A 23,551-nucleotide genomic window follows, 5' to 3' on the forward strand; every position below is an offset into this window, starting at 1 on the left:
TTGCTCTTCTAGTTCCCCTCCATCATCTCCCTTGTTGTTTAAGGGGTGACACCTCTCATTGGAAAGGCTTGGCCCTCTGAGTGTAGGATATATGTAGGGGAGAGGAGAAATAAGAAGTCTTCTTTCAGAGCTCAGACTCAGATACTTCTTGTTAGACTTAATCTAGGTCATCCTTGCAAATACACAAGTTACTGAATATCTAACATACATCCTTGTGTCTTTCACCTCTAAATGGGTTTCATAGTTTTAGAAAAGTCTCAAATTGTTTATTGTCATAGGAGTTAATCTTCTTTTGCCCCTGAACAGGAAGTATGATTAGAATAAAGAATATCTTGTTCCCCAAAAGCAAATCCTCCTTTTTCTGTAATTCATAGGACAACATTCCCTAGTCTCTGCCTGTTTGAAAGCCTGTAAGACATTTAAAGGAGCAAGAAATACCAGCCTTCCACTAACAAAATGAGTGTAAATTTTTTGTGTTACTTCAAAGGATATCCACTGAATTTGTAGGAGGTAGCTTATTTTYTGTGGGGGAGGATATTGTCCCTTAMTTAGCCTTTTCAAATGTAAATTCTTAGCAATGAAACATTTTAAGGATAAAAGCACTTGTTGGTGGTATTATGCCTCAAAGTGTCAACAAATCTAAGTCTGTAACTCCATATGTTTTGATTCCTTGCTAGCAGAAGAAACTTCTTGCAAAACAAAATACCAAAATACTTTTTTTTTAATTTTATTTTTTTTAGCACTCTAGTTGCTTCCCCTCTCAACTTATATCATATTCTTTTGCAACTGACATATGACTGTTTGAGTGGGAGCAAAACCACTATGACGGACGGGCATAAATTCAGGGATGCCAGACAATCAGTGTCTGCACCAACTTTATATGCTAACAGGCCGTTCGTATCCAAAAGTGTCAGGACAACAGCCTGTTCARAGCTCCAGGTCATTAGCAATGGAGGGGGAGAGCAGCACATGCAGTGAAATTAATAAACCTGAACACTCTGTTATTTTTAATATTATTAAAATAGATAACTTAAAATTAGAAATGTATCTAATATCTAAATTTAGGGAACCAGATTATATAATGTGTAGAAGAAAATTGTACATCTTCAGTGTAAGTATCTGTATGTGGCTATCAGCTGAGAAACATTGAAAGAAATCTGAAAGAAATTTTATATCCAGCATTTTACAAATGGCCTGTTTGGCAGCAACAGTGATTTTTTGCAACTTACTCAAGTCATTTGTGAAAGCCATCTCCAGTACCAAACTATACCTAGGAACCAGCAATTTACCAAGACAGATTCTGGCAATTTTTCTAGGAGAGGTGATGGACCATTCAGTCCTCATCAGATGATTTCCACAGTGGCCTGTGCAGTGAATCAGGYAGGTAGCAAAGTGCTCTGCAGCAGCTGCATTAGCTTCACATCACTTTTCAAAGACAGATTTTGAAATGAAAGAAACTGCATAGAAGATAAGTTGCAAAATAAAAAGAAACAGTTCAGCTGACTCAAGTTCATAACTCTTCATCATGTAATTCTTTTGAGGATACATACTTGCAAATTGTGAATAAATAATACCTGCTGCTCCAGTGAGCTATATTCTAATGTTAATTTTTGTATATTGTGTTCAGCTAGAATTTATTTCCTTTTTGCAAGGAAAGACTGGGACCTCAAGGAGTGACAGTGTCAGTCTTCCCTTTTTAGTATTTGCTTTCCATTTAGAAATACTGAGCCTCCTGATAGGGACTTTAGGTAAGGTAGCTTAACCCAGAGGAAATAAGTTGGAAGGAAAAGACCTTTATCATTTATAGCTTACTAAGAGAGCCAAATTTCTACATGAATTTGTGTGCTTGGTGATTTTTCTTGGCTAGCTTCAGGCTTTCAAAAACATTTGGTCAAAAAGAAACACTAGTCTGAGGGGCTTAGATGGAATTTAGGACATTTGAATAATTCCAAGTGTATAAAATAAGCTAACTTTTATCAGGACTAAGGTTGTTGACTCTCTGGGGGCATGAACATTTAGGATTTAACTTACATTTTTGACAACAAGGCACAGCTTTCATTTCAACTTCACAACTTTCCCTTCAGGCAGACGTTGAAATTTGTTTATGACTGAGAATTTTCCAACAAAACCAAGTTTGTTGCCACGGCGTAGGGACAAATGATATTTCTTGACCTTCTACAGCTTTGAATTTAGAATTTTTTTCATAATGACCTCCTGTTATGGCTCCTTCCTCCAGGTTTCATGTTACGTTTTCCATGCACATGTTTTTTCAATTTGGAAGAAGCTTATACTTCAGATCAAGGAAGGGAGCAGAGAAAGAAATCCCCCTTCCAAAAGAGAAAGCATTGTTGAGTATTGAATATTCACTGTGATTCATATGTAGTGTTTTTGGCTATGCTGACCTGACATGTGGAAGCAGTGCTCAATTTAAAAGCTGCTATGGAAAAAGAATGGAACTAAAACACTAGTACTCTATTTTAAGAGGTATTTATTATTCATTTGCAAGATAGCAGCACAAATCGTTAGAACTTCCGTTTTTGAGAACACAGTGCTAATTCTGGTCGTAGTCACAACTGACTTTAATGGCTTGAGTGGATGGAGAGTTTGAGACATTATTTAGAATCTTGAGATATCAGAGCCAGCATTATATCCTGTAAAAAAGAGTAAAACTTCTTAAAGTATTTCTCTGTATTATGCAGTGACATCTGAGAAATGTGTATAGAAACATACGTTTCTGTAAAAGCAAATTTACCCTGTTTTTTTCTGGGCCTTGCTCCGATATTTATTTTTATGTGCAGTCAAGAGCAACCAGTGCAGCCTGCAGAGCTCTGACAGCACTACATACACCTTTTCCTGCGTAATAGGTTTTTTGAATTGTGTTTCATTCTGTCTCATAAAGCAGGGATGGAAAGAGGGAGGAACCACAAATACACGTGCTACAGAATAGCAGTAGCATGTGCTSCGTTCCTGCATCATTGCTTACGACAGGGGCAGGAAACATGATATGTTTGTGGTCAGCTCAACACAAGTTTAGGATGTCTTGCTCATTTCACCTGTGTTAAAACCCAAAGTAGAGAGCATTAAATGTCATTTTTTTCCTGTAGCCCTGACAAGTAAACCCCATAWTAGGTTTTCCTATCATTCTGGCTCATAGAAATTGCACTTTAAGGTTAAACTGTGGCATGGTAATCATATGACCTACACAACTGTTCCTCAATTTCTACCATTTTAAGTATTAAATCTACCCTGGGGCAGCTGGTAGCTACACTTGAGATAGCTATGTGGTGTACTAAGATCCAGAACCTCAACTGGCTTACTTTTGATTTTGTGCGAGTCTCCCTTAAAAGCTGTTTATTTTCAAAAATCAATATTTTGAAAGACAGAAGAAATCCTGTTAAATATTGACTTTCTCTGTGATGCTGTGACCCTTCCATCTGTTGATCGCTTTCCAGACAGATGCCTGAAATAAGATTTTAGTCCTTCCTACCTCTGAAAATACTGCCCCTGCTCCTATGCTGTCTTCCTGCTTTTCACACCAGTATCTGTCCTGATCCACAATTTCGTAGTTTCTGCTGTATCTCAATGCCAATAACCTAATTTTATAACTAACAGATACAGCAGAAACTATGAAATTGTGGATCAGGCATCACTTTTCTCTCTCAAGTCCAGTTATTATTTTTATCAGTCCCATTATAAGCTCCGACCTGCAGGAGATACGCTGTGAACTGAATGATTGTACAATACTGACAGCAGCTTTTCAGGAACCTAAACAGGCTCAGAAACTAACTGTGTGGGTGTTCAGCTCCACGCGCTCTGCAGACCGTTGGTGCTAAGGTATCACTGAGGAGGAAGGCTGGAGTTTTTGTCCTTGTATAGTTAGGAACGAGAAGGGAAAGCCTGGGACTGTAACTGAGGATTATGCTGTGAGCTGCAAAATCACATCAGGGCTGGCATAGGGTGAGACATTTTCAAACAGGCTTCAGTCGCGACTTTGTCCATCTGGTGTATTGCTGACTCCTGTAGCAGGAAGGACCCRCAGAATGAAATGAAAGGTTAGTATTGCAATACTCCAGAGTACTTAAACCTCACTTTAGCTTGATCTAGGCAGAAGGCTATAGTCTGGGATAGAGAATTACTTTTTAGCTCCAACAGTGTGCCGAACTGCTGAGCCAGGCCTGATTTGGAAGGCRTTTAAATGTGTTAGTAATGTCCGAACAGGGAAGTGACTCAGAGAGACTGTGGACAAATCCACCCCTTTTACGCAGGGGTGGTTAGAGTACTCACTTAGAGGGGGGTGTCAGGCCGTTCGTGGCCGTTAGCTTGGCACGTGTTAAGCCACTCCTGTTAAAATGGTTGTGTTTTGGCATGAATAATTAAATATTGAGTGGATTAAGGATGGGGAACTTGCATGGATCTTATATTTAGGATATATCTGAAGGGAAAGAAATGTGCATAGTAGCCTTTGCTGTAATCAATGCTTACTCTATAAAAGTATTCATTAAAGAGTGACTGACCCTCCAGGGTAAACTTCAGAAACATTGTTCTGGGAACTCTTTTTTTGCCTCAGTTTTCCTTTCCTGTGGCAACAAAAATCGTTGAAGTGCCTTGCAAGCCAACCAATAACCCATGTGCCAGGTGTTGGGAACTTTGGCCTTAGAATATAGAAACATGCTAACTGCTGCGTTTTCTTTTTCCTAATGATTTTCTTTAYTGCAAGAGATAGGCTTATCAGGATCAGGATGCACTGTATTGTGTGAAGCTTAAGCCATCCTTTTCCTCAGCCTTTTTTAGAAATTTCTTTCCTAAATTGCTAGGTATTGTTTAGAGGGGTACTTCCAGCTTAGTGTGCCTGGCTTCTGAAACTCACTCTTAGACAGCTACATCWTCTTAATGCTACCTGGGTAATCAAAGCTGCAGTGTTAGCCAGGCAGCAATATACTTAAAATTAAGAAAATGTTTAACAYGTAATACCCACTTGTAAATCTAGTTCTGAGTCATTCAGACCTGTATTTAAAAATGATTAGGACTTTAGACATTGAAATATCTTTTCAAAACTGTGACTTTGGATTTTTTGAAAATGTCATTGTAAAAATAGTTTGGGAGATGAAAAAAATTTACAAAATATGAAGAAAGCATTATGAAAGACAAAATACCTTGGTAATAGATTAAAAAGAAACTATATGGCAGGTACCAAGTTCACATTTTTTCTGGCCAAAACGTTGTAGCGCATTTAAAGGTTGTGTTGTGCTTTTGGTCTATGTGAGACCATTCAGCTGGTGCCCTTTAGGCAGTTCCTGCGGGGAATGMGCTGCGACTGGGTCCAGAGACAAGAATCCCCTGCGCTTCTCAAACGAGTGAGTCACACACGCAGATTACAACCCAGCTCACTCAGRCCAAGTTTCAACAGTTAAGAGTTTACTGGGTGAAACCAGGCCAAAATTTTAGCTCTGTTGTTCAACACAACTACGTACTGTCAACAGTAAACTTTGAATGAAATCAGACCACATCTGTGTTGTAACTTAGGCTTGTGACACTGTTTTTGTTGCATAAGTAGACAATGCCTAAAAAGCGGAGGAAAATTTAGACATAAGTATGGAAGACAGTGGGAATATTTGGACTTGGAGAAGTGGGAGCAAAATGATGATTCTGTTTCACAGCTGAAAGTGTTATATCTCTTTTTCTTCTGCTACAAAATGAAGATTTTGAAAACCTTTGAATTTCCATTGTGAAAGAATCTGGCTCTATGCTTTGAAGCATGYTGCCTTAGAAGTCCTCTGGTTTCTGACTATCGTGCCAGACAGAGGAACTGCAGGGAATATCATCCCAAGCAAACTGTGTTGAAATCAGAAGAAACTAGAAAAACTTGCCAGAATACTGGCCAAGGATGTGATTTCTTTCTTTTTTTTCTTTTCTTTTCTTCTTTTTTTTTTTTTGGTGACCAAATCCTTTTGGAACTCTGATGCATTTCAGTCACAGATGTACTCTTGGAACTGAGCTTTAGCATATTCTGGTTTAATTCCAGTGATAGTGGTAGGATGTTTTTGAGGGCATTGGCCTTGAATGCTTTCTGACTTTAAATACTTCTGCTGTTATTTTGCTCTTACAAAATAAGATGCGGCCAATTGTAAAAAAGAATCCTTTTTGCCCTATAAGCACTACTGTGAAGGAAAAAGTGTTTCACAATTGAGTGCATTGAGGCAAGCTTTTTGAAAATGCATAAAAATATTTGATGTACCTAAATTTCATGGATGTTCCATAGCAATTTTGTGCAGTAGCAGATCGGCGATACACCTCGAGTTTATTTAAATGTCTTTTAGTGATATTGTTTAATTTTATTTACTACTAAGAATGTATAATGGAGTTATTCATGAATGTCCTATAATGTGCGCAGTTTTGAAAGATGTACAGTGCTTTGCATTGCACTATTGAGAGGCTGAATGCCAGCCATGCTGCTGTGTCAATACAGAATTCCTTGGGAGGATTTTTTGCTGCTGACAGTGAGGAAGGGTAAATTAGCCTGAGTGCTGTCCTCATACCAGTTTGGCTAGATTTCTTCTAGTGTCCGGTAATCCTGACCAAAGTGCAGAAATACCCAGATCCAACCCTGGTGATCTGCCTGCTCCCCAAAAAACCTTAGCAACAAAGTTCTAGTGGCTTATGCTGCCACTAGAAGCTTTAGTGTGGAAAAGACTTCTGAGGTAGGACTGTGTTATATGACTTTGATTTGACTCAATTTCAGCAGAATTATCTTTAAAAAAAGAAACAAAAAACGCCCCAGAAACTGAGGCTGTCTGCCTTAATAGCCACTCCCACTGGGTCTAGTTCAGATCAGGATTCAGCCTATTTTTCTAAACATCTCCAGCACTGATACAACCTCAGAAGCTAACCAGTAAAACTGTTGATAGTTGTAGAACAGAATGCAGGTCTTTCTATCTTATGTCTTAGTTCCAAAATCATTCTTTTAAGGAGACTTCCCAGGACCACTCATATTTTSCCATTTATGAGCACTAAATTCACTGAAATTTTCCCTTTTAAAATTTCATAAAGCTGAAGAAACCTTGTCTAAGCTCTCTAGATGCTTAGAGGCATATCTCTTCCTCTTTTTTTTCTTTCAACTAAGTCTTCCTTTAACTGTAAAAAAAAAAAAAGGTGCTTTATGCTACTTTCCTGTTTTCCAATATGACAGATGCATTAGAAAGTGTAATGCACTCTAACAAACAAGGAAACTTTGCATTTTGAATATAGCACATAAAATAATAAAAGAAGAACAGCCGCTGAGAGTCAGAAAGAAAAAAAGAAAGAGATAAAAGTTAACTTGAGTTGTGTTTTATATGAAGAGCTTTGAATTCAGTCAGATTTAAAATTCAATGCCAAGTAAATTTACAGACAWCTGGGAAATCAGGTCACATACTCTGTTAAGTCTGTTCCTGTTGGTATGAAGCAGAGTACATGGAAATGTAAGTCTGCCACAAGGGCACCCTTTTTCTCTCATAAAATGACAATTTAACAATTACGTTTGTGTAGTGATTAGTGTGGCTACTGATAACTAGAAACAGGATAAAACCACAGAGGGGCTGTACTGGGATGCAAACTTTTCCAAAGTTTAAGGCTGAATGTACAGATTCATTGAAGCATTTCTTTACAGCAATTGAGCCAAATCTATCCTTGCTAAATTAGTGCTAATAAAATCTTGTGCATCAGGATGTTAACTTATCCCTGAAGGAATTAAGAAAGCACACATATACATCAATGCAGAATAAATAACTGTTTAAGTGAAATTATTTCATTGGATATTGGTATGCAATTGCTACTGATCTCAATTGTCAATATGAAGCCAATAGAGAGAATGTATGTAGCATGCTGCCCTATATTCCCAGTTGTCTGAAAGTGTACTTTGCATTGAATGTCAAATTAGACTGACCTTGTGTAGCCAAATTTTTGTTCATTGTCCATTTCTAAAAGCTGGAGTAAACTTATTGAGATTGTGATCTCTTACAGTGGACTTGAAACTGGGAGAATGAGGCAGACTGTGCTCAGGAGATGTGGGTGAATCTGTGTGGGCTGATCAGGTTACTGAATCAGCTTTAGGAGCTGCATCTTCTTGCAAGCGTCTTTCTCCACAGTAGGTTAATGCACAGTGTCCTGAGCGCTAATAAACACGCAGTGGTCTCATGATTACAGCAGTAGTACTTGCTGTAGCTTGCCATATGAGAAATAGGGAGAAGATAAAAATGGCACAGCCTACTTATGCCTTTTCATTGCATTTTACCTTTCCATTTACCACTCCCGTAAATATCTTTCTGGTTACAAGTCCTGACATGTTTTAAGTTCCAAAAGTGGAGGTGGGTTGCCTACACTCTCCCAGGAGGAGGACTGAGAGAAATTGTTTTGGCTTTGATTTTAAATAATATTAGTTTAAGTACTTGTGAGGTAGCAAAGCAATGTAAGATGAGACACATTCTGTCAAATTCTAGTTTGAATTTTCAGAAACCTACTTAGTCTTCAAATGGGCATGCTTCTCAGTAATGCTTTAAATGCAACTGAGAGCATGTATACATGCATCCTGCATTGCTTTCTTGCTTGAAGTAAGTAGCAAGCTTAATAACACTCAAAGATGGTATCCATCAGAAATGTAACATTATAGGCTCTGAATGCTTCTTGAATTCTAACAAGCAATTCCTTCTGCATATATTCCATGAATTCTTTCAACCCCTTAATAATTCTGTCTAAGAAGCCCAGCAGCTCTGGCTGCTCACCCCTTTGTTTGCAAATATCAGAGCACAGATTGCACAAATTTCAGCATATGTGCCTGGAGCTTGACAACAGTGATTGGACTGAGCCAACAGTGGGCACTACACATCATGCAGCATTTTGTCATTTCTTCAAAAACTACGTAAAAAAATGTTTAGCCCTGTCAGTTGTAAAGAAAGCCCAATGCATGCGTGTTATCTGAAGGCATGCATCTGCAAGCATGTATAGGTATGTCAGGCCTGCCTGAGGCTTTACGCAGCCTGAACCAGTAGTTCCGAAAAGACATAAAAGCTGACTGATGGCTTGAGGGGGAGATGGCTTTGTTTTCTTTCCACAGTCAACTGAGAGAGTGTGAGCAAGTGGAACTCCTTCAGAGGATGATTCGGTGCCTAGGCATCCTTGTAGGAATTCTGTGCAAAGTTAATCTAAGCAGCCTTCGCAACCAGATGACATGAACTGCCATGTTTACTGACATGGACAAGCAGTACGACATTATTTCCTTACCAGCCCTATTGGGAGACCAGTAATGTTCTTCAGGGAGGTAGTAATAACCAGCTGAAGTGCTGATATGGTTGGAAATTATCACATTTCTGTCATAGCATAATGCTGTGATCAAGACTTGTTCTTCAGGACATTGTGGTGTTACTGAATTTCCAAGCTAAGCTTTTATTTTTCTCCTCAATGGCCTCTTTATCACACTGACCTTTAATGTATCTATTCGCTGCCTGAGTTTTGGAAAATACTCTACTCCTTTTGCTTCTGGTTCTGGTTCTAGAGTCAGCTTTTCTAGGGGAATCTGTGCCCTCCAGCTGCTTTGAAGGACAAGCCTGAAGGCTAGGCGAGTTTCACTGCAGATTTTTTCTGCACAAAGCAAATTCTCATGTAGCTGGGTAAGCTCTCCCTTTGTCATCTCTGCCTTGCTGTAGAGGTATAAAGAGGATTGTGCATAAATCAGTATCTGCCTTTTCTCCTTTTCTGATCAAGGATGCTAGCTCTTTCCTTACAGCTGTTCAAAGTGTTTAATGCAGTAATGATAGGGTRGTGGACCTGGTGCTATCATGGCAAATCTAGCTTGGTATCATTCCAGAAGTACCARAGCCTTAAATCAGATATTCATATGTAGTGCATGGTATTTCAGTTTCCTGTGTTTCTTCCTCATTTACTCATCCGAGTTTATATTTCTTCAAAAAAATCTTAGAAGGTGTTATTTGGGGTTGCTCTGTGAGCTATAGTGGATATGAGCCAGTTTGTACCAGCTGATGAGACAGACCACTATTTTAAAGTAAACATCATATTTCTTTCAGAGAGAGGGGGAAAAAAGCCACAGAAAGAACCAAATCCCATTGCAGCCTCCAGTATTTTAAATGTTGAATTTCCAATCACATTTTCTCGGTGAGGATGAAAAGCCCTAAAAGAAAATCAGACTTTGTAATCAGATGATGATGCATGAAAGGATGTGCCTGGATAATGTGACAGATGATCCTAACCTTCATTAATGTGCTTTAATTGGATTAAGCTCTATGAAAGGTCTTTTCTTCTTTTTCAACACCTTCAGGGCTCTTGGCTGCACAATGTGAATGTGCAGAACATCCTGCAAAAGAGCATTCATCCAGCCTCATAGACATATGCTGTACATCCTGACACTAAGTTAACATAAACAGAGCTTATCTTCAATGACATGGACCCTAGAGTGCAGGAGAGTGGTGGCCACCAACTGATAATTGGGCAGTTGCAGGGTTTGTTGCAGCATTAAGTCCCTTTACAACCGAACAGGTTGCTGCAACCGGGCTGGAAACTATCAGCATACGTATCAGCTCTTCGAACTATTTTTAATAAAAGCAGAGATTATAGATGATTGACAAAGGGACAGCTTTGGCGGCTGTTGCTAGTGCTGATAGTGCTCTTCCCTGCATTGTCTCGCCGTACGCGGTAGGACTACCTGGGGAGTAAGGTACCCGTGAGCGAGAGCCAAGGCGGCCGCCGCTCACACGAAATGGTGTGTAGCAGTAGCAGGAACGTATGTTTTGCCTCACTGGATTGGAAATCTATTCTGCAGCATTTTAAACTATTTTTGTGAATAAGGTTTACGTGCACAAGTAGTTTCAGACATCAGGCTCCAGACTTGCTCATTTTGCCTGCTTTTAAAGATTCAGCAAATGCAATACTGGCAAATTCCTCACAGTCACTCTAATGGATTTGCATGTTACATATGGGTGGCTAAGAGGAAAAAAAAGATTAGAGAGAGAAATAATTAAATATAGGCTTAAAAATAGGAGTGGGTGGGAGAGAGGAACTGTGTGCTGAAGGCAAAAAGGGAGGAGAGAAGTTTTTTTAAAAAAAAAAAAAAAAAGAAATGTGTTTTATGTCACATAAAAGAAAGCATCTCATGTTAGCCCAGTTTGCAGGTCGTCAAGTCTTTTTCTTAAATAGTGCTTGCCTCTGCAGAGTGTTGAATGCTTTAGTCCTTGCAAGAAAGCACTAAAACATGTGATTAAATATAAGTCAATGGGTATAATGCTGGCTATGACAGTTGTACATTCCAGTTGGAGGTGCCATTTTATGTGTGTATTTCTGAATGTCTGGTGTTTAACCTCATTAAAATGGTTTTGAGTRTCCTTACAGTATTATGCTTTTGTGTTCTTGAAAGATTTTTTAAAAATTTGTTTAACATACTGTATTTACAGTAATTTTGGAACTGCAGTTTCATGGGAAGCTACCAAGTATATCACAGCTAGAATACTTTGTGCAAAGAATGTTCCCACAATATGTCTTTTGGGATGTGTCTGGGGGAAAGCCAACAATTCTGAAATATTTTATATTGATTCATGATTCTCCAAATGTTATTTTTGTCTTCTAGATCACAGAATGTGGCACATTTAAGATTTATTTCTCTTCCATATTTTAACAGTTGTTTGTTAAAGGTCTTTGTCCTATTTTAAGACGACTTTTGCAGCTTCATTTTTGTTTTTTATTTATTCACACGGTTCCAGAATATTTGCTTTTTACTTTGAGAATCCTTTGACTTTTGGTCTTTCCCTTCAGACTAACACATCGTCTCTCTGACTTAAAAGAGATTGCAAATTTTGCACAGCTTTCAGGAGTTATATTTGGATTTTATTTGCTGCTTGAAGTCGTTAGTGTGGATGGTGGCTAAGCCAATTTAGGGAAAGGTTTGTCTCCCTTCTCACTCCTTGATGTGATTAAGTCTTTCCTATCGCTTGTTGGTGTTTTGTGGCCTATGCAAGTTTATCTTTTTCTTGAAGGAGAAAGAAATAGTAGTTAAAAKTAACAATGTTTTGGGGCCCAAACAGCTCCTTAATGCAAAGCATTTTGCCACAGCATAGTATCATACCTCTGCCCTACTGAATCTGATGCCAAGCAGATAGCCTAATACTCATTCAGGAGAAAGTGTTTAGAGGGAAATTACGGACACAGAAAWAAATCAAAGTTGAGTATTTTACAATCATTATCAAATCCACTTTGAACAATCAAGGCCACTTTATTGTGAAAAGGCTGTGCTTCATTGCCAAAGACATGATGTAAACTAGTATCTTCATTTAACCTTAATAATTGTAATCTGCACATGTTTTTACAGCTTTAGAACTAGAGTAGCTTTTCTTTACACCCGATTGCCTTTTTTTTTTAAAACAATCTGTCAAGTCTGAGGTCCAGATGACAGTTAGACTAATTATATAAATTCTAAAATTTTTCAAGTCAGCATAGTTATGCGAAGAATAMTCTTGCCACCCTCATTTTGTACCTAGATTTGAATTATAAGAAATTACATAGGAAAAACTTCCCTTCAAAAACTATAAAACCCTTTTCGCATAGTTTTTACATGCTGTAACAAAGCCATAAAGAACACAATTCCAGTGTTTTTTCTGTTCCTTTCTAGGTCACCTTTAACTAACTTCATTCCACTGTATTCACTGACCTCTGAAATGAAGCAGTCATCCAATGACAGCCTGCTTCAGGCTAAAGYTCCTTTTCTGTTCAAACAACAAGGTTTTCCATTAATAAACTCTCCTAGGTCAAACGTTAGTAACAAAAGTATATGCATAGTTTGTAGCAASCAACAATGCTGCAGAACTGCTTTAAAAGATCACATGTTATCAGCACATCAGAGTGGTGGCAGCACTGGCATATGCAACTACAGCCTGCCTAACCCAGCAGAGATGCCTTGTTTGTACGTATTGGCTTGGAATTAACAGCCCTCCTGTGTATAGGTTAGGTGCACCCCGTTCTCTGTGAGCGTGGCCTCACCTTGCTCCAAGCAYCCACATTTATCGTGCCAGTAGCTCAGCTGAGTGCACTGATATTGTTCATAGCAGCCCAAGTTCAGGCGGCCTGCAAATCCCACCTGCCCTTGTAGCAGAGGCTGGAAGGTCACAGGTGTGACCTGTAAGCCTGGCACAGACCATGTGGGACACATGGTGACTTGGCCTGTTTCCCTCCCCTTTTCTCATGCACAGGTTTCTGTGCTTGTGCTTCTCGGAGAAGGGGAGAATGAGCCTAGATTTCCTCTTTTTCGTATTCTTCTTCCCATGTCCTCTGTCCTTCTCTGCATAGCTAAAATGTGTTGTCCTGGCATTTAGGTCTGTGTCCACCCGGTGTGGAAGCCATGATGGTGCAGACATTGAAGCAGAGACCAAAGAAAAATTCTGAACTAGCGTTATGATGATGTTGATTGGTTTATCTATAGGCTTGAGTAATGTGATGGCCATTGTGGCAGAGGCCTGAACTTGATAGCCTAGCAAGACTTYTAATTTGTATAGCTTAAGCTTATTTGTTATTGGAGACTCCCGCAGTTGTCTACAATCCCCAAAATGGAAGGACAGTGAAGATATCTCCCTTTYCTCTGTTCTCAAACCAGCTTAACTCTGAAACAGTGTAAATCAGTTAATCTAGTGCTACACAAACTGGTCATGGAGTTTTCAAATCCAGCTTGTTTCCTGTTCATCTCTGTATAGCACTGTGTGATTTGCTAGGTCCGTATTAGGTCAAAGATTTCTGAAGTATACTGCATTACATGCTGTATATATGTTGTGTATAAACAGTTATTAAATACCATTCCTTTATTTTCCTTTAAGTAAACTGGTTGAAAATCTTTGCCTCATTCAAATAAATAGGAACAAGTTCAAAGAGTGGCAATCTCTTTGAAGACATCCTAGCATAGAGGCCCCTTTTCAAAGCATTGCATTTGTCCAACAAAAACTTGTAAGAGAGTTTATGACAAAACTGCCTGTTGCTGTTCCTCTTGCATGTAACTTTGGAAAGGAAAGCCAGAGAGTGCAGGTGATAATTGCAAGCTTCAAAGCTCCCTGTCTCTCTTGAGAGACAGAGAACAAATCCTCTGAATTCAGTGTATCATTCTGGCCTGTCTGCTCCATAGTTTGGAGCCAAACATATGGTAACTGGCTGTGGGCAATGTCCTCCAAGCTGGCAGAATGGGAATGCTGGCTGTCAGTTCATCTGTGCCATCTCTCTGCAGCTTCTGAGGAGCATCCACGATATCACTATTGTGCTGACGTTTGAGCGGGTCCAGACTTTTTTATAGCTCCAAACAGGAAAGCTGTCAGGCACTCCAGAAAGTTATGAACCTGAGCCAAATGCAGGAGTGCATCTGGAGACAAATTAAGGAGTGAGAGCAGAAGAGTTGCATCTGTCAGGTCAATCTGGGTGCAAAAAGGCTTTGGAGTTGTTGAAATAGAAGAGGAACTTCTATGTTGAACTTCTCATGAGAAATCAAACTGCTCTTCCGCATCTTCCTCTCGAGGCCTGTGTGAATCAGCTGAAGTGGTATGTGGTTTACAATAAGATTCTGGGGGAAAAAATAACAGAAGCCCTGCAAATTCCAAAGAGATAAAGATGCTTATTTTATAGAGCCTTTGTACCATCAAGCAGTATTTTGTGCCTCGGGCAAAATGTTAACAAGTAGTAGTGATCATCATTAAGAGCAATTTAAAAGCATTATTCTCTTTTCTGGGGAAAGACTTTGAGAAACTGACTTCATCAAAAATCCATTTCCTTTAAAGTATTTTACTGCTACGTTACTGATATTGTTTCCTTCTGAGGGAATCATTTACACATAACTATAATCCTTCCCTTTCTTAATTAGTTGGTACTTCTTCTAATTGCTGGATACAATCTGTGGAAAGAACAAGGCATGTAGATAGTTCTTAATAGGAAAATCAGGATKTATACTTCAATTTGATACATACCTATGCATATAGACATGTATATATGTACAGTGTGTGTGTGCGCATGTCCTTAAAGAATTTGCTCTGCTCACTTTCTTAGCATATCACTGAAACTGAGCTTACTATCTTTCCTTGAGGTTGTACTGGTACAGGCTGATTTAAATACTGATGTCACTCTCAGGAAGGTAAGGAAGGATCAATCGATAGATACTGCTAGAGGAGTATTCACCAACCAGCCAAATGTCATGTGTCTGATGTGCTGCAGATCCAATGGTGAGGTGCAGAGTAGCCCCTTAGCAGTTCCTTAATCACTGAAACTTGGTAACATAGGCTTAGTTAGCTACACCTCTGAGGGCTTTCCTCTGGGCTGAGGRTAACTGAGTATCCGTAGTTCAAGCCCATAAAATTAGATTGATTTTGTCTCCTTCTTTGTGAGACGYGTTTTGCTTCCCATGTGTCCACAAAGTTGGAAGCCAGATACAAAATGGGATGCTATTTTTACTATTCCCTTGTGACAGTAATAATAGTTCTATGGAATATGTGGCAAAGGCTTTTTTTGTTGCTGGGGGTGAGGGGTAGGTTGTATRGGTGTGCTTAATAGTGAGTATATGCATCTTTTAGTCGGGAAGATCCACGCAGGATCTCCTTCAAATTGTTACTTCCTCAAACCTGAGTACCTTTGTATCCCCTCTAAAGCTACGCTAGTTACTTGTCAGATTATGCAAAGCACATAGTGTTGTTAAAGTCTTTTCTTCCCCCAAATTTGCGTGTGAATCTCTGTCCCTGAAGAATCTCGGAGAAGTAAAATAAAGCAATGTGATGGGTGCAGGGGTCATTAGGGTCAATATTGCAAAGCCAGAAGTAGGTTTTGAATTCAGTTTTAGAGTTTCCTGAGTTTCCATGTCTAAATGCAGAGGGCAGCAGCAGTCAAATATTGTTTCTAGAAAATGGAAAGAACCAGAATCTTGAAAACTTCATTGGAAGAAGCAGGTAAAGATGCCTATAGAAGTGGATGAGCTTAAGGACTTTCTGGCAAGCACTGCTTAGAGAAAGAAAGAATTCCCTATTCCATATATTACCTCTAAGCATATGTAATGCAATAAAAAAATTATTCTGGTCAAAATTGTAACTTTYATGTAATTAATTTAAATACAATACATGAAATTATTTTGAGGAAAAAAAATAAAACATTCTTAAATGTGCTATTTCTGTGCTATYAAAAATTAAATGAATACCATTATTTCTGGTGCAATATATAATTTGAATGTAGAAGTTTGGAAGTTTGTGCTTYGTGACCTGATTTGAATCCTGTGGTCAGCTCAAATGAAGTAGGTTACRAGATGGGTGAAATTTCCTTCAGGCTTAACTAGAACTCAAGTCCTTTGTCCATAACTGAACATAACTTTATTAGAATCTTTGTTCCATGGACATCATGGATTTTCCTAGAAAGTAACATAATTTAGTTACTTAGAGATGAAACTGTCTCCCAATCAACTGCTATCAAATCAGTCTCAAAATTATTTTTATCTAACGGTGTATAAAATAACCATTTCATGAATTTAAGATGGCTAATAATGACTCATATATAGCAGGTTCCCCTTTCATTGTATATAACCTGAGTGATCTARTCTACCTTGGATTGTTCAGAATCTCTTCAGGGATAAATTGATCTGGGTTTCCAAATTAGTCTTCGTTTATATCCAAATGCCTTGGTCTGGAAATGTTTTGGAGATTTTTCCTGTTTTGTCATAAAGCACTACTGCCTAAAAGTTTTGAAGGATAAAGCGTCGTCTTTCATGCASTGTGCTGGTGGATCTGTGCAGCTGCCTTCATGCTAATTCTCCGACTCCACYAGCATCTCTTGCGAGCCGTAATAGGAGAACAAAGGTCATACTAAAAGTGGGAACATTTTTATTTGTGAATTGTGGGAAGATGACATCAAGGGAGGTCAATTAAGGAAACATCCCAAAGACAGATATAAAAAAGCTTTTATTTTTATGTGTATTATTTAAAAGATAGAAAGGTCCTCTAACACCTTATGTTTTGCAGCTGGTTATAACGCTTGCAGAATTTGAGGGATAGCTTTTGTGGTAAGCCACTATAGGCTAAAATAAATGAATATAGTGTTTCAGTGAGGATGTTGTAAATGAACAAAAGAAAAAATTAGGAATATATTGTGGTAGAGGTCTAGGCTGCGTCCTGTCTAAKAGACACAGCTCATCTGCTAATCCTGTTGCCTTTAACCACCATGGCAAAGGAAAACTGACACCTTCAAGTTATCACTGTTTCCTTCACAGTGAAAAATAAGGCACTGAGGCACTATCCTTAGTCCTGTGAGGCCAAGATGGAGATAGAAAAGGCAATTTTAATTTGTTTACTTACCTTAACTGAGTCACRACAGGCAGTGGATGTAGTTTTGTCTCCAAATGAGTATTTCTCTTGTGGTACAGCAACACCCACATAACTTACGTAAGCAAACCTTGTTGTCAAGTTACTCTCAAGGTGAGTTTTGAARGGAAGAATGTGCAACACTAGGCAGTACTAGAAAGAAAGAAATGGTTTCCAGACAGGATTTTCCTCCTCAGACAATAAAGTAAACTCTGTCTCTGCCCCTTATGTATGTAATTGATTCAAGGTGGCCTGTCTTGAGTAAACACTGAAAAGCAGGAGGAGAGGTGGAGGGGTATTAAAAAAAAAAAGGGGGGGGGGGGAGAGGGAGAGGTTTTATGTACATGCTTCATCTTCTTGTTCGGGTCTGTCTTCTTGCTTTGTGCAGTGTTACATTATTCTAGAAAAAGAAGAGCATAACAGCTGGTCCCAATTATCTTAACTACAGTGTGACTACACACACAAATGTCCCACATTTCCACTTAGTTCTATTGCTTAATGAATGAGTTATTAAAAAAAGGGGAAAAAATATGATATTGGTATTCTACTTCACCATTTGTTTCTGTTTACTCACATAGTGAAGCTTAGCTCACATGATTTCCCTGATCGAGGCCAGCATATTTGATCAGAGAGGAGAGCTTTGYAGAATTAAACAGACACAATAGAAAAGACTATATTTGATACAGGATAACATTAAAAGTTCCTCCTGGAACTAAATGCCATCTTTTAAGAACACTGCARATGAGGACAACCCTACTAATAAGAATGCCTTTTTTATTTCAGATAAAGGTAACTGAAAATCACCCAGCATTTTAGACCCAAGTGACCTTTATCAAAGTCAAAGACTTCTGGCTATAGCACTTTATTRCAGCAAAACCTGTATGCTCTGTACTGTCCTTGATAAAGGTCACGTGGGACTAAATGTCAGACCTTTTCAATCTATTCACGTTAAGTAAAAACACTATTTTATGTACTAAAGCTGTCTCAATTCATTTAGTGTTTTAAGGAATTATTTGGGTCCAGTGTGCCCAGAGGTTTTATGTTAGCTTGCAACAAATGAGATACTGAGTTTGGAACAGCCAGCACCCTGCAGCACATGGTTTATGCTTTAGAGAATGAAATCATGTTATTTCACTTCTGTTCAGTGCTCACCCTGCCCTTTTAGAAGTCAGGTGAGAACAAAGAGGAGTGCTTTAGGAGAAAGTCAGGCACTCAGAAGTTAGAGTGAGCAATATGTTGTTAATATCTAGGTAAAGCTTTTTGGGGTTGTCTAGATTTAGTTTTCATCAGAGGCCAATTTTCTCGTGCATGTGACATGAAGGCTTTGTGCAGGAACCATTCTCTTGCCAGACATGGYCTTCTCTGCCTGGTTGCGGGAATACTCAGGAATACTTCTACCAACAATTTCTTATCATTTTTCTAAGTAGTGATAACACATTACTTATCATTTTTTGTGGCTCTGGCCAGAAGACCTCAGCCCACAAAGATTACAACCTCAGAAACAGCCAAGATCTAGCTTTTCTCTGTGGAAAGCTGTAGAGATGGTCTTTTCTGGTTCTACATGATAAACTCCACACAGCCATTTTGTGGTCAGAGAAGAAAAAAAGAAGAGAAGAGAAGATCTGACTTTGCCCTGTCCCTGCAAATTGCTGGTAGCAATTATATTCCTGACCAAGAAAGATCCATTTTTCCTAATGGCCTCCCTGATTAGTCCATCCTTTCCTCCCTTTATCACTGATTTCCCAACTGTCTCTCCAAAGAGATTCTGAAGGGATTCTGTTCAGGCTTGATTCAGCATGTAGAGTTAATTCAGTGATTATTTTGACCAAACTAGCATGACTAATTTGGTTTTGAAAGATGCTAGAGCATCTTCGGCAACTCATTTCTTCAGAGCACAAACTTGGGCTCGTTTGCTGCCTGGCTTCAGGAATGTATCTAGCAGTTCTCTTATTCTGGCATGTGAGGTAGGTTGTCTGTCAGAAGCAATAACCTAATTGTGAAATAGGTATTGAAAAAATCTTTAGATGAGTGAAAATTTTCTCTGAACAATTTTCAGCATAGTCGGAGAAATTAGAATGAATTTTGAATATTTTTGATAATTTGCCTTGAGAAATCACTTATTTTCTTCTTCATGTTTCATATAGTTCCTCTTATTTTTCTAATGTATCTATTTATAATCTTCTGGATTGCTGCCTAATTTAGGGGGAAGAAAAGTGATTACCTGCATGATATTTTGGTTATGATAAAATACTCGATTTAATATTGAGGGCAGATTATTGAAGTTGCTCGTTATTAGACTGATTCAGTTCCCATTTAATCAATGCTACCTGCAATTTTGACTCCAGTCAGAGTAGCATTAGACTAGCACAAGCAGCATTTGAAAATGCCACCCTAGAAGAATTATATATAGCATTTACTATATATTAWATAGAATATCTAGAACTGTTGTTTGCTTCACAGAAAGGAAGGGCAGGTCACAGTGAATGGCACAAGCCGTTCACTCAAATCCATCACTTATTTTGCTAAGTAGGACAAATAGAATAATGTGACCACACTCGTGGTCGCATACTTTATTTGCATTCACCTGTCTTAGAAATAATGGCATGTGGAAATGGTTAAAGTAACAGAGTGTGTAACTGTGACTTACAGACTGAATAATATGATGGAAGAAAGACAAAAGTTATACATGCCTGTAATCCATGCCTGTAATCCATTCTTCGATTTGGGGATAAAAATTTTATCTGCAAGTAAATGAGCAGCTATTTAAACAATAACCATACTTCAAGACTATTTTGCTGTTTTCATGGAGGAATGACCAGTCCTGACCTGCCTACTTTTAGTTTGGTTATATCAGGTAAACCAAGAGGTCTGGACACTTACAGTGCCATCTGAGCAGATTACGTTAGCTAGACTGTGGGAGGCTTTTTTGTTAGAAAAAATAACTTACTATAAAAGCTTCATTTTCTCTCTTGTGACAGGATGTGACTTCCTCCTTTCACTCTCTGTTTAGACAGCCTGTCAGAGGAAAGGAGTGAGGCTGGCAACTTGTCATTCAGTGAAGGAGAAATCTTCTTTGGGAACTGGGCTGAGATCGTCTAACCCTGAGGCAGAGGCTAACTGAACCACTGTGAAAGCAAGTGTTAGGCTTTGTGAATTTAAGAGGGGATTTTTGTTACATAAGCCAGGTCCATGGCAGTATTTTGTGTGATATCAAAGGAAGCTACTGTATGAAAAGTCACTTGGTCNGAAAAAAAGAAAAAAAGAAAGAAAGAAAAAGTTGCACAAAAGACCTTTGTGTAAGTATCTCACAGGGCAGCTCTGAATCAGGATGCTTCTACGACACAAAGTTCTTTCTCTGTAATAACACAAGAGAATGAACGTTGATCCTCCTTCAATTATGTGATTACAAATGTTTTAAAGGCAATTAAAAAAATGCTTAATGTTTTACCATTTGCTTGCACTATTTCTGGCTGGCAGCCAAAAGTTCACAGGAATGTCTCAAATCCGAGTCTTTAATAATCTCCTGAATCATCCGTTCCATATTCCAAAACACTAGAGCAAAAGCACTTCCAGAGTTCTCAGTAACAATCAGGTATCAGTGTGCATTTCCTAGTTTAGAAATACATCACTAACGTAGAAAGAGTATTTTCCTTTTACTGCTTCCAGATCTCATATCAAAGCGTGCTTCTCAAGCACACCAAGAAGTATATTCACGGAGAAGGTATACCTAACAACTTAGGAGTACCTTAAGAAAGGTGTTTTGTCAGACATAGGGTCTTCATCTGAAGGTTACATTTTTTTCTTTAAGTAACAAATTTTTTGTTCATTTCTGTCTCTGAAGGTTTTTTGTTTTYGTTTTTTTTTTCCCCCTCAGATCTTAGTGGTGATCAGCTTTATTCTCATCAAAAGCTATTGGTATTTATTACTGATTTTGGTGGGCACTGAATTCAGTTAGTGCTGAATGCTCTTGGAAATTCCACCTACCCTCCAGTATTCTTTACAGTATACAGTCATTTGCTGACTACTACTTACACTATGAGCTAATTCAGTAACTGGTATTTGACAACTACGAGATTTTTTTATATTTCTATTTCTGTGAGTACCGGAAATACCTTTAAAACTCTGATTCTTGCTTTCTCTGTCCTATTCAAAAAAAGACACTTTGACTCCTAATTCAGTTAGGCATTTTATGAATCATGATTTCCCACCCCTTACTGCTGTCTATTTTGAAAATGGGAACTATTCGCTGAATCCAGTTTTGTTTCAACTGTTTGCATTTTTCAGAAGCATTTTCATCTTGGACCTCAATTCTTCACATAAATAATTTTAAATGACAAAATACTTTGAATGTTAAACACAGGGCAAACCCTATCCTTATTATCTTAAAGTATATAAGAACGGTTCATTAGGCTTTAGAGTTTTTAGCCATAAATCCATTTCTGAAGGTAATGTCTTATTCAGCAAGCCTCTGAAAATTGCCTGTCTGGTGTTTTTGTACTGTGATCCAAAGTGCACTCAAATCCATGGAGAGGCTCCTGTGCCCATCAGTAGGGTTTGGATCTGGACCAAACAACAACATGCGGTCAGCTAACAGGCCCTGCTAGAGTGGAACACGGCTATAGTCTCCATAACAGGATGAATTGGCTAGTCAGCGCTATAAAGATTTCTTTAATAATATTACCTTTGGCTGAGTCTCAGTCACCTATTCTTTCCTTCTTTTTCATAACTCATATTTTGGCGGAGCACAGAAAATTCTTGGCTCTTGCAGAGGTTTTTGGAACATTGCATTTAAAAAGTTTTGAAACAATGAGCTGCCCTAGAAAGGATTAAGAAGTTCCTTTTTTTTTTTTTTTTTCTTTTTGGTTCAGACAAACATATTTGGATAATTCAAATAAATTCAAACCATGCAACAATTAAATAGGGTGGAGGTAAGAACGTGGTTGCAATAATAGGATGAGAAAATACCTTCAGATAATAACATGTTCCTATTCTAAAGAACGCTTGATTCTCTATCAAAGTGTATTTATTTCAATGTAATTTCATTTATTTCACTTCACCTATTGAAAATATTTAGAAAGGTTAAAGTGATGGAATTTTTGTGTTTTCAAACAACTTCCATTGAAAAACATCCTAGTTACAACAATAAAAAGAAGAGAAAAAGCACAGTTAAATGAGGAGGACTTTAATATATGGAGAGCAATGATAGTTCATGCTGTGGGAGGCCGGCATAAGTGTAGGTCATATTAGGTTTTTATTGTTCTACAGTGTGTAGATAACTTGAAATTGTATGGTCTAGTAGAAAACAGGAGATAAAGAAACGTAAACTGCTTCTTCCAAAAGTGGATTTTTTCTTATTTCTGTTGAAAATGATTGAAACAAAATCTTCCTGAGAGGCTAACAGTATAATTTGCTAAAGTAGCAAAATATAGGTGGATTTAGACAGTGGTTCAGTGGAGTTTTAAAGCACATGCTTAACTACAGGCACATCAATATGTTTGTTAGACTTGTTAGAACCACTCACATATTAATGGTTTACAGTACACTGAAAGCTTTACCCTTGAAGGTTCGAAACATTCATTCACGTTTAATGATATGTTGCAAACTTACTTTTCTTTCTTTCTTTCTTTTTTTTTTTTTTTTTTTTTGTCCTTATCAATGTTTTTAAACCTCATAGAACCTTTAGACTTGAAAGATTAAAATGTTATGAAGTGGTTCTCATTATGCCAAATCAAATACCTGTCCCTGAAAACATTATCATCTGTTGTTGTCAGGCATAGCAGTAATAGTTCTGTCGCTACTTTCAGYCAGAATCTGGGCTGCAGAAATGTACTGAAAAAGTACAACATTGGAAAAAGAAGGTTCATTATTAACTACATATTTTGATATTGGGCTGTGCACCAGACATTGATATTTATGAAACTGCACCTGATATTTAAATGTATGGCCTGTGTCTAACTAGACCTTGGCGTACAGATATGCTTTTAAAATGTATTATTCTATCATACATTGCAAATGGAATAGCCAGTTTTAAATAGTCTCTAAAGTCTCATTCATTTTAACATGTGCAAGAAAGTAATTAAAAATGCAAGTTAATGGATGCCTCAGATTTAATGTCTATGCATTAGATTTAAATTATCTAGAATGCCAAGAACCACAGAACCGTATCCTAGAAGTGTTAATGCAACCTATTAATTTTTCTGAGCTACAGACAG

This window comes from Rhea americana, unplaced genomic scaffold (genome assembly GCF_003343005.1).
Source record: "Rhea americana isolate MKP2758 unplaced genomic scaffold, rheAme1 scaffold_38, whole genome shotgun sequence".
NCBI classification, from domain to species: Eukaryota; Metazoa; Chordata; class Aves; order Rheiformes; family Rheidae; genus Rhea; species Rhea americana.